The following is a 12261-nucleotide window of genomic DNA, read 5'->3' on the forward strand; positions in this document are numbered from 1 at the left end:
TGAGATGTCTAGACCAAGGAGGGAGAAAATGGTGATGCTCTTCAAGTATCTGAAGGAATGATAAAAAAGGAAGGAGAGATAATGGTTTCAGATGGCAGCTAAGCCATCTGAAAAATATATACTCATATATTTATGTATATAATATACACATAGTCATATATTTTTTAAATATGCAAAATATATACACATAAATACATGCATCAGAATTAAAACAAAAAGATTGAAACATAAGAACTATTACACTCATGACCCAGAAGTAAAGAGAAAATAGAGATAAAATTGCAGAGAAACGTGGAGATCAGAGCTCACGGGAAGAAAGCAGTTGTCAAGGATGAGGACAACAGGATGATCCACATTCAGAGATGGTCTCCCTCTGGTATTTTCCATGAAAGGAGGAGGACAGCCAGGCTGATTAGCCACCATCTACCCCACCCCCACTCCCTACACACACATACCCCAGAAATGGAGGAATCTGCCTTGAGATAAGAAAGGTGAATGTGAGGGCTTAAGACAGACAGATAGGACAGCTCCTAGGTGTTGCTGCTTCAGGAGACCATCCCTGGGGACCATGGACCCTACCACTTCCACTGGAAACTGGGTGGAGAGAGGGCCATAGCTATAGCTCACACACTGCCTCTCAAGCAAGCAGAAAGCTGAATTTGCAATATCAACCTCATAAAATGAATAAAAACCAAATATCCAAGAAAAGTTTAGAGAAGAAATAAATAAAACGTATACCCAAAGACACAGAGTTAATGAAGCAATTATAACAGGGCTTGGGAAAGACTAGATATGTTCTTTATTATTTCTGAGAGCAAAGCTAAGGCCAGTAGATGAAAGTAGCATAAAGTCAGACTTCAGCGCAGTGTGAAATAAGAACTTTTCAAAAAATTGTGTTCATCCAACAATGAACTTCAATACAGCACATACAGCTCTAGCCTTGACTCCAACCTATATGGCATTTTTATCAAATGCTTAGAGGCATAGAAAGATGCATTATCAAAACAGTAACTTAGCTTTAAAAAAAAAAAAAAAAAGGTTAGCCAACAGACTAAAATTAACTGGCCCAGATCCCAGAACAGGAATAAATAACCTATAATCACTGGGCCTGGCATATAGTAGCCTACAATAAGCATTTGTCAAATAAACTTAAGCACTATCAGGGCAAATATACGTCCACCTTCTTCAGACATGAATAAGTGCTCATGTTTAGATACAGTGGGTGTTGACTAAACTTTCATTCTAGTATAAAAGCCAGCTAATAAATAAATACATAATGTAAGTAGTCATAACTTCCATGAATAAAAATACAGTAAGGGTAAGGGGATAGAGAATAACGTGTGATTAATTTTGTTTGGTTTGTTTTGTTTTGCAGGCGAGAGACTACTTTAAGGAAGGAGACATCTGAGCAGAGACCTACATAAAGTGAGGCAGTGTGTTAGTTACAAATTAACCCAGAACCTACTGGCTTAAAACAAAACCTTTACTATCTCAGTGTTTCAAAGTGCCTGCAGCGGGGCATGGTTTAGCTGGTTCCAGTGTCTCTGGCTCAGCATCTCCTACAAGGCTGCAACCAAGACGTCCTCTGGAAATGCAGTCACAGGAAAGCCCAACAGGGAAGGATCTGCCTCCAGTCTCACTCAGAAGGTTGTTGGCAGGATTCTGTTCCTCCCAGGCTGTTGGACTAAGTGTCTCAGTTCTGAGTGGCTGTTGGCCGAGAGCCTGTTTTCGGTTCTTTGTCATACCAGCATCTCTATAGGGCAGCTCACAAATGGCAACTTGCTTCATCAGAACAAGTAGGCAAGAGCCAGAGAGAATAAGCAAGAATGAAGTCAGTCTTTTATAACCTAATCTCTATGGGTCACAGTCTTATAACCTAATTCCTATGTGACATCCCATCACTGTTGCTACTCTTTAAAGAAAGTCTTCTATTCTATTCTATTCTATTCTATTCTATTCTATTCTATTCTATTCTTTAGAAGCAAGTCTTTAGGTCCAGGTCACATACAGTATGTGTGGTGGGGGTGGGGGGGGGGGGGCGGGAAGTGAGGATTACACAAGGGTGTGAATATCAGGAGGTAGGGATCATTGGCAGCCATATCAGAAAGCTTCCCCATTGGCAGAGCACTATATACAGATCTGGGGGAATAGCATTCTAGATGTTGGGAACAGCAATGCAAAGACCAAGGCAAGTTTGAGGTACAGAGAGAAGTCTGAGGTACAGACACATAAGAAAAGGAGGTGGAGTTTGAAAAGTAGGCAGGGGCCAGATCCTAGGTCACATGGAACTGTTCAAGTCTTCTTAGTTTGGTTTTGATTATGAGCTATGAAGAAAATTCCTTGGAGGGATTGAACAAAAGAAGTAAAACCAAAGTTTCTTTTATGTAATTATAGTGATAGTAAATGGTACATTCTATTCATTTATTTCTTTGAGTTTATTCTTAATAAAGGGGGGAGCTGGCAATTCCATGCCAATTGTTCTCTATATTAAAAAATTATTTTATTTTATTCATTCCTACCACCCTGAATGTGACAAGCTAGTGATCTATAAGATGATTCAGAATCATAGATTTTTTTTTTAGCAACTGAGCTCCACTATGTTGCATTTGGGAAAGAAGGGCTCGTTAATTTGTGGTTATTATTTATTATTATTCACTGCAATCAACAGAGCTTGTCCCACCCACATCAACCTCAAGCAAAAGTCAGGGAAAACAAGGAGCTGGATGAGGAGCCATACAGTGAGCATGCTCCTGGTTGTGTCTGCGGAGCCACTGGGGAAGTTCACCCCGTAGCCCATGGATATTCAGGGAATGGAGGGTCTACTTCCTCTCAGAGAATAAACACACGTAAATTGCTGATTCCTTCTCCCTAGTTATCTGGGTCACTTAATCCCAGCACAGGTCTGCCAGCTGAGCTCTTCCCTGGCCAAGCTGCTCTGCTTTGAAATTCTTCCCCAGGCTACCTCGCCCAATGATGTCAGCCGGGGTGAGCGCCTGCCAGCCCTCCCCTCTCACAAGATGATGTGCAAGGGGAAATGCACACTGTCTGTGCTCAGGAAACATCTGGTTGATCCGCCAGTCCTCAAGCGGGTCTCTGGCCGTTTTATAAGTTAGTGGAACAGAATAGGATGGGAAGACATGAGCTTCAGTGATTACCCAACCTTGACAGCAAGTTACACACTGAAATGAGATGTGAGGAAGAGGCCTCCCTGGCAGGCCCTCTCCAGGGACCCAGCACCGTCGCCACACAGTCACATTTCCTAGCTTGTAATGGAAAACAAACACTGTTTACAAGAGCTTAAAGTAGCTCAAATGGGAACATGAGCCAAGCAGTAGAATGGAGGGTGAACTTCTACATGGAAGCTTTCAGCAGTCCAGTAATTATTCAGTACCAGGCCTGAAATACAGGCTCCTGATGAGAACCATTATTCACTTTCCCTTGGAAAATGAAACACCACACTCATGACCACTTAAAAACAGATCCAGCCCCTCGTAAGCTGTTTGACATAAAACAAAAGTTGCTGTATGTCCTTCACTGAGCTCTAAGTGCTGTTGTTGTCCTGCTTGGTATCCACTGGCTTCTTCTCAGTTTCTGAACCGCTAGAGAGAAACTGGGTAAAATAGATAGAAGAAAATGGATTTGGTGTGCTGCCCCCACCCAACCTCCATACCTGTCCCTGGGGGAATACAGGTTTTCTGAATGTTCAGGATTCTGGCCTGCGAATGAAAAGTCCCTTCTCTTCTTCTGCTTTGCCGCCTGCCTCTCTCCCCTCCCCCAGTTAAACCAATAATACCTTTCCAGTGTGTGGACTTCCCAGATAGTTGGCAGAAGTCCTTCAAGGGTGTTGGATCAAAATGGGTCGCAAAGAAGAATTAAAAAAAAAATTTTTAAGTAATTAAACAAAAAAATTAAAAACACACATACAAAATAACTGAAAAATAAAGCAATTCTAGCTTTAAAAAATTTCCAAAAATTCATTTGTTCTCAAAGTCCACTCTTTGGTAAGAAGTAAGTGGAGCACAGGATTAGCTGTAAATCTGGGGGGAGTCCATCTCTCTGGCATATCGGTCAAACTGAGATCATAGGGCTTTAGGGTTGTTGCTACCCCATGGATTCACTCATTCCTTCAGCAGACAGTCAGATATTTTTTTGTGTTCTATGTATTGAGAATATAGTTGGAAACAAGATGAGGTACCATGCTCTCTCGGAGTCTTTGTAGGTGAACAAGGATGAAATAATTTAATGTACTCAAAGTGCTAAGCCTCTGCTTGACATTTCATAAGTGGTCAATAAATGTTGGCTGTTATTAGCTATTAGCCCCAATTGCCCATAGCTATCTGTCTCTCACTCTCCAGCCTCTGCTATGCCTCAGGCTATTCTTTTAGTCTGTGAAGAAAATCCTCCCCAAATTTTGCCAAATTTCTGTCCAAATTCAAGACTTATCATAAAAAAGTACGTCACATGATTATGTAGGCTGAAATGTCCCAAAAAGGTTTGGGAAACTAATTTTAAGTAAACATATAAAACATAATCATTGTAGGAAAGCTCATTTATAAACTTCTGTCTTACTTAAATCTACTTAATTTACTTATTCTTAACCATTACATTTAGATTATTTGTGAAAATGTCATGAGATATTAAACAGCTAATCATTTAAGTTATCTTTCTTGCTGAAAAATTCTGTAACAGAAGTTGATATGAATTTAACATGAGCTTATATGACTTTTAGTAAACTGAGGTCAAATAAAAGTACTACATTTAATACTGATAACTCTAAAATTCCGGTTTTAATTAAACCAATAAATTTAAACTAGCTTTTATTTACTGAGGACTATCCTAGATCATGTGAACTTGCAAAATATTTGGGCTAGTTTCTATATTTCTCAGAGGATATTTATATAATACGTATTTGTCTTTAAGCCAATTAAATAGAACTCTTTTCAAATTAATTTTGGCAGGTTAAAAACAGAACTACCCTGCAATCCAGCAATTCTACTAGGTATTTACCCAAAGGGATACATGCACCCCGATGTTTACAGCAGCATTATCTACAATAGCCAAATAGTGGAAACAGCCCAAGTGTCCACTGACTGATAAATAAACAAAGAAGATGTGATACACACACACACACACACACACACACACACACTCACTCACACACATACACACAATGGAATATTACTCACCCATTAAAAAAGAATGAAGTCTTGCCATTTGCAATGCCATGGATGAGGCCACAGAGTATTATGCTAAGTGAGGTTAGTCAGAGAAAGACATACATTATGATTTCACTCTTACGTGGAATTTAAGAAACAAAACAAATGAGCAGAAGGCAGAAAATGAGAGAGAGGCAAACAAGAAGCAGACTCAACTATAGAGAACAAACTGATGGTTACCAGAGGGGAGGTGGGTAGAAGGCTGGGTTAAACAGGTGATGGGGATTAAGGCATGCACTTGTGTCCAGCACTACGTGATGTATGGAAGTGTTGAATCACTATATTGTACACCTGAAACTAATATTACACTGTATGTTAACTAACTGGAATTTAAATTAAAACTTTAAAAAAAAAACTAATTTAGGCAATACCAGTCAGAAGTACAAACCCCCTCCCCATGTACTATAACATAAATACACAACTGTACATAAATATACAAACAGCTCAAACAGATCTTACAGCTTTCATTTTAAAATTGTAGCCATGAGACAGGTATGATAATGTAAAAGTTTATAAAAGGACACTAGTTTATCAAAGGGCAGTTGGATCGAAATTGTGTTTTTGGAAGATGGAATAAGTTCCCCCTGCTCAGATAGCTTTTTATTAATGTTTGTGGAAGAGACTTTTTAAGACTTTTCACAGAACTAGTTTTCAAAATAGCCTTTTTTTTTCCCCTCCCCCTGATAAGAAGTCCCTTGGTTCCTGGAAAAGACTACGTAAAATACATATATCTCAACAGGCACAGAAAAAAATGCAAGTTCCGTCAAAAATGACTCATGTTCCCCAAGTCCAGAACTTTTACAAAATCTGCAAGCCTTTCTAATGATTAGAAGAGATTTGGGGACTGGAAAAATGGATAAGTGGACTCTGAACTGTTTCCAGAACCACATTTCTGGGCTTATATTCGATTTGTAAGATAAGCATAATTGCCTTTAATTTCTCAAAGAACTGAGCTGCAACCAGAATGATGTGGAGACTGTCCCACCCATCCAACTACATTATCCTCAATTTGCTTCTTTACATCAGGGAGACCTTCAACTAAGATGGAAATCAGGAGATTCCTATGTTTGGATTCAGAGCCGTGTGTCTTTGGAATGCTTTAGTAAATCCTTAGACAAGGGTGCGAGATGTTTTTCTTCTTTCTGGGTCCATAGTATCATTTAGCTTAGGGGTAAGGCCTAAAACAAATTTCTTTTCAGGCTCTAAATATCAGCTTCCACCTTGGCCAACGACTGACCACAGAACTACTTTAAAAAGAAGAAAAGTGGGGCGCCTGGGTGGCTCAGTCGGTTAAGCGTCCGACTTCAGCTCAGGTCACGATCTCACAGACCGTGAGTTCGAGCCCCGCGTCGGGCTCTGGGCTGATGGCTCAGAGCCTGGAGGCTGCTTCCGATTCTGTGTCTCCCTCTCTCTCTGCCCCTCCCCCATTCATGCTCTGTCTCTCTCTGTCCCCAAAATAAATAAACGTTAAAAAAAAAAAAAAAAGAAGAAAAGTGAGAAAAAAAAATCCTTTTGCCTACCTTGTCAAATTTCAGCCTTGGACAAGCAATAAATTTTCCCATCATGAAGGAACAACCCCATAGGGACCACAGGCACAGATACTATGCTCCAAGACCCACAGCCACCCCCAGAGATAACCTAAAGAAAGACCATTCCCCTAAGAATTGGCAACAGTGGGTAGGATCCCAGCCACAAATGGAGAGCATCCCACATTTCTGTACAGCTATATTATCAGGGTCCCCAACCTGTTGCCAAGCCATATTCTCAGGACCCAAAATGAGACAAACAAGGAGACAGTAGCTGTCCCTGGAGGGAAGGGTTTGACAATCAATGAGTATACAAAAGCGTGTTCACCAGTCACAATGCAAAGACCTCACTCTTAACAAATGTTTTTTTGCCTGCCAATCTGAATTTAGAAGGGTAGGGACAACATGAAACTTTACCTTTTTCTCCCAGCCAGGCCCCACAGACAGAGATGCAAACGGCAAAGCTAATTTTGGTTAAGAATTCTTACCTTTCACAGGCTTCTGCCAGTTTCCTCAGGATCCCATCCGCAGGCCCTGGAGTGTGTGGCGTGTCCCAGAGGGTCACACTCTGGCCACCTAAAACTTTAGAGGAGGAAAAACAGTTTTCCCCCTACCCCTATGGTGAGTGCTTGGCTCTAGGGCACCTCCTGAATGGATGAGCTTTATGTCGAAGTTCTCCACTGCGGCCACAGGAATTCAAGATTACCTTTGGTAAGGCTAACCTGCTTGCTCAGGCTTAAAACAACATTTCATTCACCTGAGGCCACACACTGGCCCCGCTCCGCCCCCACCCGGTTCGGTTTCTAAGCCGGACCAAGTCCGCCTCCCCCGGTCCTCCCCGACCCGGCCCGGTTTCTAAGTGGGACCCGATCCGCCCTCACCCGGTTCAGTTTCTAAGCGGGACCAAGTCCGCCTCTGCCCCGTCTGCCCCCACCCGGTCAGGTTTCTTAGCAGGACCCGGCCCGGTTTCTAAGTGGGACCCGATTTGCCCCCACCCGGTCTGCTTTCTAAGCGGGACCGAGTCCTCCTCCGCCCGGTCCGCCCCCACCCGGTCCCGTTTCTAAGCAGGACCCAGTTTATAAGCGGGACCCAGTCCATGGGCACCCGGTCCGGTTTCGAAGCGGGCCCCTCTACGCCCCCCCACCCCCCGCGGTCCGGTTTCCAAGCAGGACCCAGTCAGCGCACACCCGGTCCCGTTTCTAAGTGGGACCCAGTTCAGCCCCAGAGCCTTCCGGTTTCTAAGACGGAAGTAGGCCGCTTCGACCTGGTCCGCGTGCTAAGCGTGGCCCAGTCTCCTCACAGCCAGCCACCCATGGTTCTATGTTGGACCCAGCCGGCCCCTAGTCTGTTTTAGTTTCTAAGTCATACCCATGCCCACCCTGTGCCTCGTCCAGTTTCTAAATTGGGCCCAATCTGACTCAGCCGGTGTCCGGACTCAGTCCGGAGAGAGAAATGCTCGAGTCAAATCTGAAACACCTCCCTTGAGAGCTGCAGAACTAGCATCCAACAGGGACGTACAGCCTCCAGAGGCAGCGGGAAAGCAGAAGCTCAGGGGGTTCAGCAGGTAGGTCCTGGTGGCTCCTTGCCCCTGGGGGCTCCTGGGGGTCTCCTTTTGTTTCCTCTTCTGACCAGAGCTGGTAAAAGATCGACTGAGGCATGGTAGAACTTTTAAGAGCGTATGTGAACAAAACTCGATTCAAATCGGGCAGCATCCAGTCTAACAGATTGAAAGGAGCTCCGAGGAGCTGTACAAAATAAAAGGAAGAAGGGAGTGAGAACGCGAGAATTATGCTAGACGACAGAGCAGCGCGGTTATTGCAAGGTCACTTTCCTTTAGGGGATGGCACGGGTTTGTCAGGCAGATTACCTAACTAGGATTGATCAGGTGATTCCTGATTGACAGGTCTAAGACTCCATTTGTGGGTGAGCCATAGCTGTAATTAAGTTAAATCTTCATTGGGGGAGTGGGGCTTGGTGTAAGCAATTCGATTTTGGACCTGTTGTCTTAACCGCAGTTTGCCACGAAGTCCTAAAACGCTACATGTTTTCCTTCCATGTGCTGGTGATCCCATTGTCATTATCATAAACTGTGCACCTATTTCACTCCTCTCCAGACTGCTGTGTCCCCAGTGGAAGAATCTGTTCCACCTTTATGAACTCCTCTGCCTAGCATCCAACCTGGCTTATCGTGTTAATGTCACTTAGTTGTTCCGTTTTTCTGCCTTATGAAGTGGAGTACATATAATGTGTATCCACACAGACACATACAAAAACATACAAGTAGATTAGCAATATAAATAATTTTTTCTGAAGCCCTCCTGTCTTGTTAGCTCTAAACTCTGAGAACCTACACAAACAATGTTTCTGTCTTCTCAGGAGGAAGCGGAGTGTAGAAAAAGAAACTTTGGAGAAAGCAGACCTGCTTACCTTTTTTATGCCTTTCTGTTTGCTCTCCCACCTCCGGATCCCGACAGTTCTGCTCATGTGGGCTGTGTGATGCACCCATTGGAGGGTGTGGGGTACACCAGCATGGACCATGAGGTTCTCTGCCTCTCTTTTTCTGGTTGGACTTCAGAGGCTGATGCTCCACTTCGGAAACTAGATTTGGGTGTGAGCCACTGTGCCTTCTACCTGACAGTAGAGAGGATTCCAAGTGACAAGGCTTAAAGCACCTTGGAGAGTACCCCCTTGACAGTGTTGGACGGACTGTTCCATGTGGTGAAGAAGGAACCATGGAGGGGGGAGGGAATGAGCAGCCGTTAAGAATGATTAAACTTGGGGTGCCTGCGTGGCTTGGTCGGTTGAGCATCCAACTTTGGCTCAGGTCGTGATCTCCCGAATCATGAGTTTGAGCCCCACAACGGGCTTTCTGCTGTCAGTGAAGAGCCCACTTCCGATTCTGTGTCTCCTTCTCTCTCTGCCCTTGCCCTGCTCACGCACTCACTCTCTCTCTCTCTCTCTCTCTCTCTCTCTCTCTCAAAAATAAGTAAACATTTTAAAAAAAGAATGATTAAACTCATCAGGTCACTGCTGATTTTAGGTCAGCCTAAAATACTTCAAAGCTTATTGGTGTTCTGGGTACAGAGTCCAAAATCCTTGCCATGGCTCTCACGATCACCCACGATGTAACTGCCTGCTTCTTCAGCCACATGTGAGATGCCTCTCCTTCCTTCGCATTGCCCCAGCCATACTGGCCTTGGTATTTCCTCAGATGTGATTGGCTCTCCTGCCACAGCAGCTTTATGTAAATGGTTCCTTCCTCACAGATCAGTTTTCTTCTTCAGCCTACAGGCAGCCCACTACAACATGTTCTTCTCTGACCCCTCAAACTCGGTTAGTGCCCCCAGTTTTACAACCTCTGGCACCCTTTACTTGCCCTTTCTCAAAACTCATCATCTTTCGGGGCACCTGGGTGGCACAGTCGGTTAAGCGTCCGACTTCAGCCAGGTCACGATCTCGCGGTCCGTGAGTTCGAGCCCCGCGTCAGGCTCTGGGCTGATGGCTCAGAGCCTGGAGCCTGTTTCCGATTCTGTGTCTCCCTCTCTCTCTGCCCCTTGCCCGTTCATGCTCTGTCTCTCTCTGTCCCAAAAATAAATAAATGTTGAAAAAAAATAATAAATAAAAAAAAATTAAAAAAAAAAAAACCTCATCATCTTTCAACAGCTTGTCCACGGTGTCGTCTTCACTAGACCACGAGCTCCGTGAGGGTAGACACCAAGCCTGTCTCATCCATCCCAGGATCTGCCATGTCGGTCCCCTTGCCAGGTGGACACCAGACTCAAGAAATAGCTGTTCAGTGAATGCATGTCTCAAAGCTTTTAAGTTTTAAGGATAATTCTCCGAGCCAACTGCGTGATGATACTGGAAACATAAGAACTGAACGGGCTGTTCCTGCTCTGTGTCTCCCAAATCCAGCTGGGAAGCAGGAGGTTTGAAGGACAAGCATTATAGATGGGGACTCTGGGTGAAGAACCTCAAACAGGGAGCCAGGCCAGGACTGTCATTGTGAAATAGGAACATTTTCATGGGAGGTGACCCTTTGCTGGAACCCCTCAATTCCAATGTGGTCGATAGCTTTGGATTGTTATGCAATGTGACTAATTCACCTGTGGAAAAAATTTAGCTCCAACAGTAGTGCTATTTTTTGTTTTTCATTAAAATCCTGATATCCTGACTAATCAACTGGACTGTGTGCACACTGTACCATTTCTGTAACATTAAAAAATAACCTGTAACCACACCAGGAAAGCCACCCCTTAACAAATAAAGGACCAATGGGAACCGAAGGAATCTAGAGCCCCCTCACCACACACACACACACACACACACACACACACAATGACTAGGGAAATAATTTGGCCTGAATTGTTGTTTAATGTAATCGAATTAGACCTCCATATCCGAATAGGCTTGGCCTTCTGAGTGTGTGTCATTTGGTCCATCTCTCTAAATCACTCACTTGAGTGCCTACTGTCTAGAACCCTAGGGGCTGGTAATCAAAGTGAAGTAACTGTTTCTATCCAGAGATCTTATTGTCCATTTGGAGAGACAGAATGGAAAAGAGTAAGTGAACCAAAGTGCTAGAGGAATGACAATATATAACTTTCAAATACCAAGCAATGCATCCAGCGCTCATAGAGAGGCATACCCTGAGGAATCGGGAGCAACCCCAAGAGCACCAGTCCTACATTTTCTGCACCTCTGGCATTTACTATTGGCTCATGGGTTCTCAGTTTTTCACATGACCTCATGTTTCAATGCTGTGTAGGACTGTCTTCTCCAAATTAGCACACATAAATGCCGAAGAGTCAAAACTCAACTAATTATCCCAAACTTTGTGACTGTTTTTTGGTACTACTTTACCTAGAAACTCCATATTCGTGTTCTCAGAGTTCTTAACAAATTATTAAACACTGTTTAAAGATGGTTTGCATGACACTATTTCATGTCGATTCTCTGCTCAAAGACTATAATCGTTGTGCCTGTGTTTCAGTGACTCTATACTTAAAATTTCAACTTGGCCCTCTGTTACAAGAGACTTTTAGATTTCACTTATCTAAAATTAAATTCCAGTTATATTACTGATAATGATTTTTTTAATGGTAAACTTATGAAGCATTCACTTACTTGTATAAGCCTATCCGTATGTCCAAAATGACTGGGGAACGGACCGGCATATGGTTGAGAGAGTCATAGGATGGTGTGGGATCTACTGGAAAGAAATGCTGTCTTTTTTTGGCTCAGCAAGAGCCTGAGAAGATGTAGGCCTACCCTTTGCTGTCAGCAGCAATCATGCCACCAGACAAAGCCCAACGTCAAAGATAACCTGAAGACAAATGTAGCCAAATTCTAATGTCAGTCTTATCAACCCTAACCTGAGTCCATCCTACACCTGGCCTTGCATGTAAGTGCACCTAAAATTCTTTTTTATGCTCAAGTTCATTACTCAGGTTGGATGTGTCTTGCAAACAAACGAGGCCCAACTGGTTCATTCTCACAAAAGGAGCAAGGTACAAAGA

The 12261-nt window shown here is 43.5% G+C and overlaps 1 protein-coding gene and 1 long non-coding RNA gene across 4 annotated transcripts in view; one reads left to right on the forward strand and one right to left on the reverse strand.

Moving 5' to 3' along the window:
* Nucleotides 1-7547, reverse strand: part of ANKFN1 (ankyrin repeat and fibronectin type III domain containing 1) — a 603208-nt gene extending 595661 nt beyond the window's left edge. For 2 of the 3 annotated variants that reach the window (XM_045044941.1, XM_045044939.1), the window contains exon 1: nucleotides 7231-7547. The gene's annotated coding sequence lies outside the window, so the exon portion shown is untranslated. The remainder of the gene's footprint in view (nucleotides 1-7230) is intronic. The other variant, XM_045044940.1, reaches the window with a different exon arrangement.
* Nucleotides 7548-7649: 102 nt separating this feature from the next.
* LOC123382013 lies at nucleotides 7650-10920 on the forward strand. Its single transcript, XR_006589760.1, has 2 exons — nucleotides 7650-8306; nucleotides 10406-10920. It is a non-coding gene; the product is annotated as an uncharacterized LOC123382013 (long non-coding RNA).
* Nucleotides 10921-12261: the final 1341 nt, after the last annotated feature.

This window comes from Felis catus, chromosome E1, assembly GCF_018350175.1.
Source record: "Felis catus isolate Fca126 chromosome E1, F.catus_Fca126_mat1.0, whole genome shotgun sequence".
NCBI classification, from domain to species: domain Eukaryota; kingdom Metazoa; phylum Chordata; class Mammalia; order Carnivora; family Felidae; genus Felis; species Felis catus.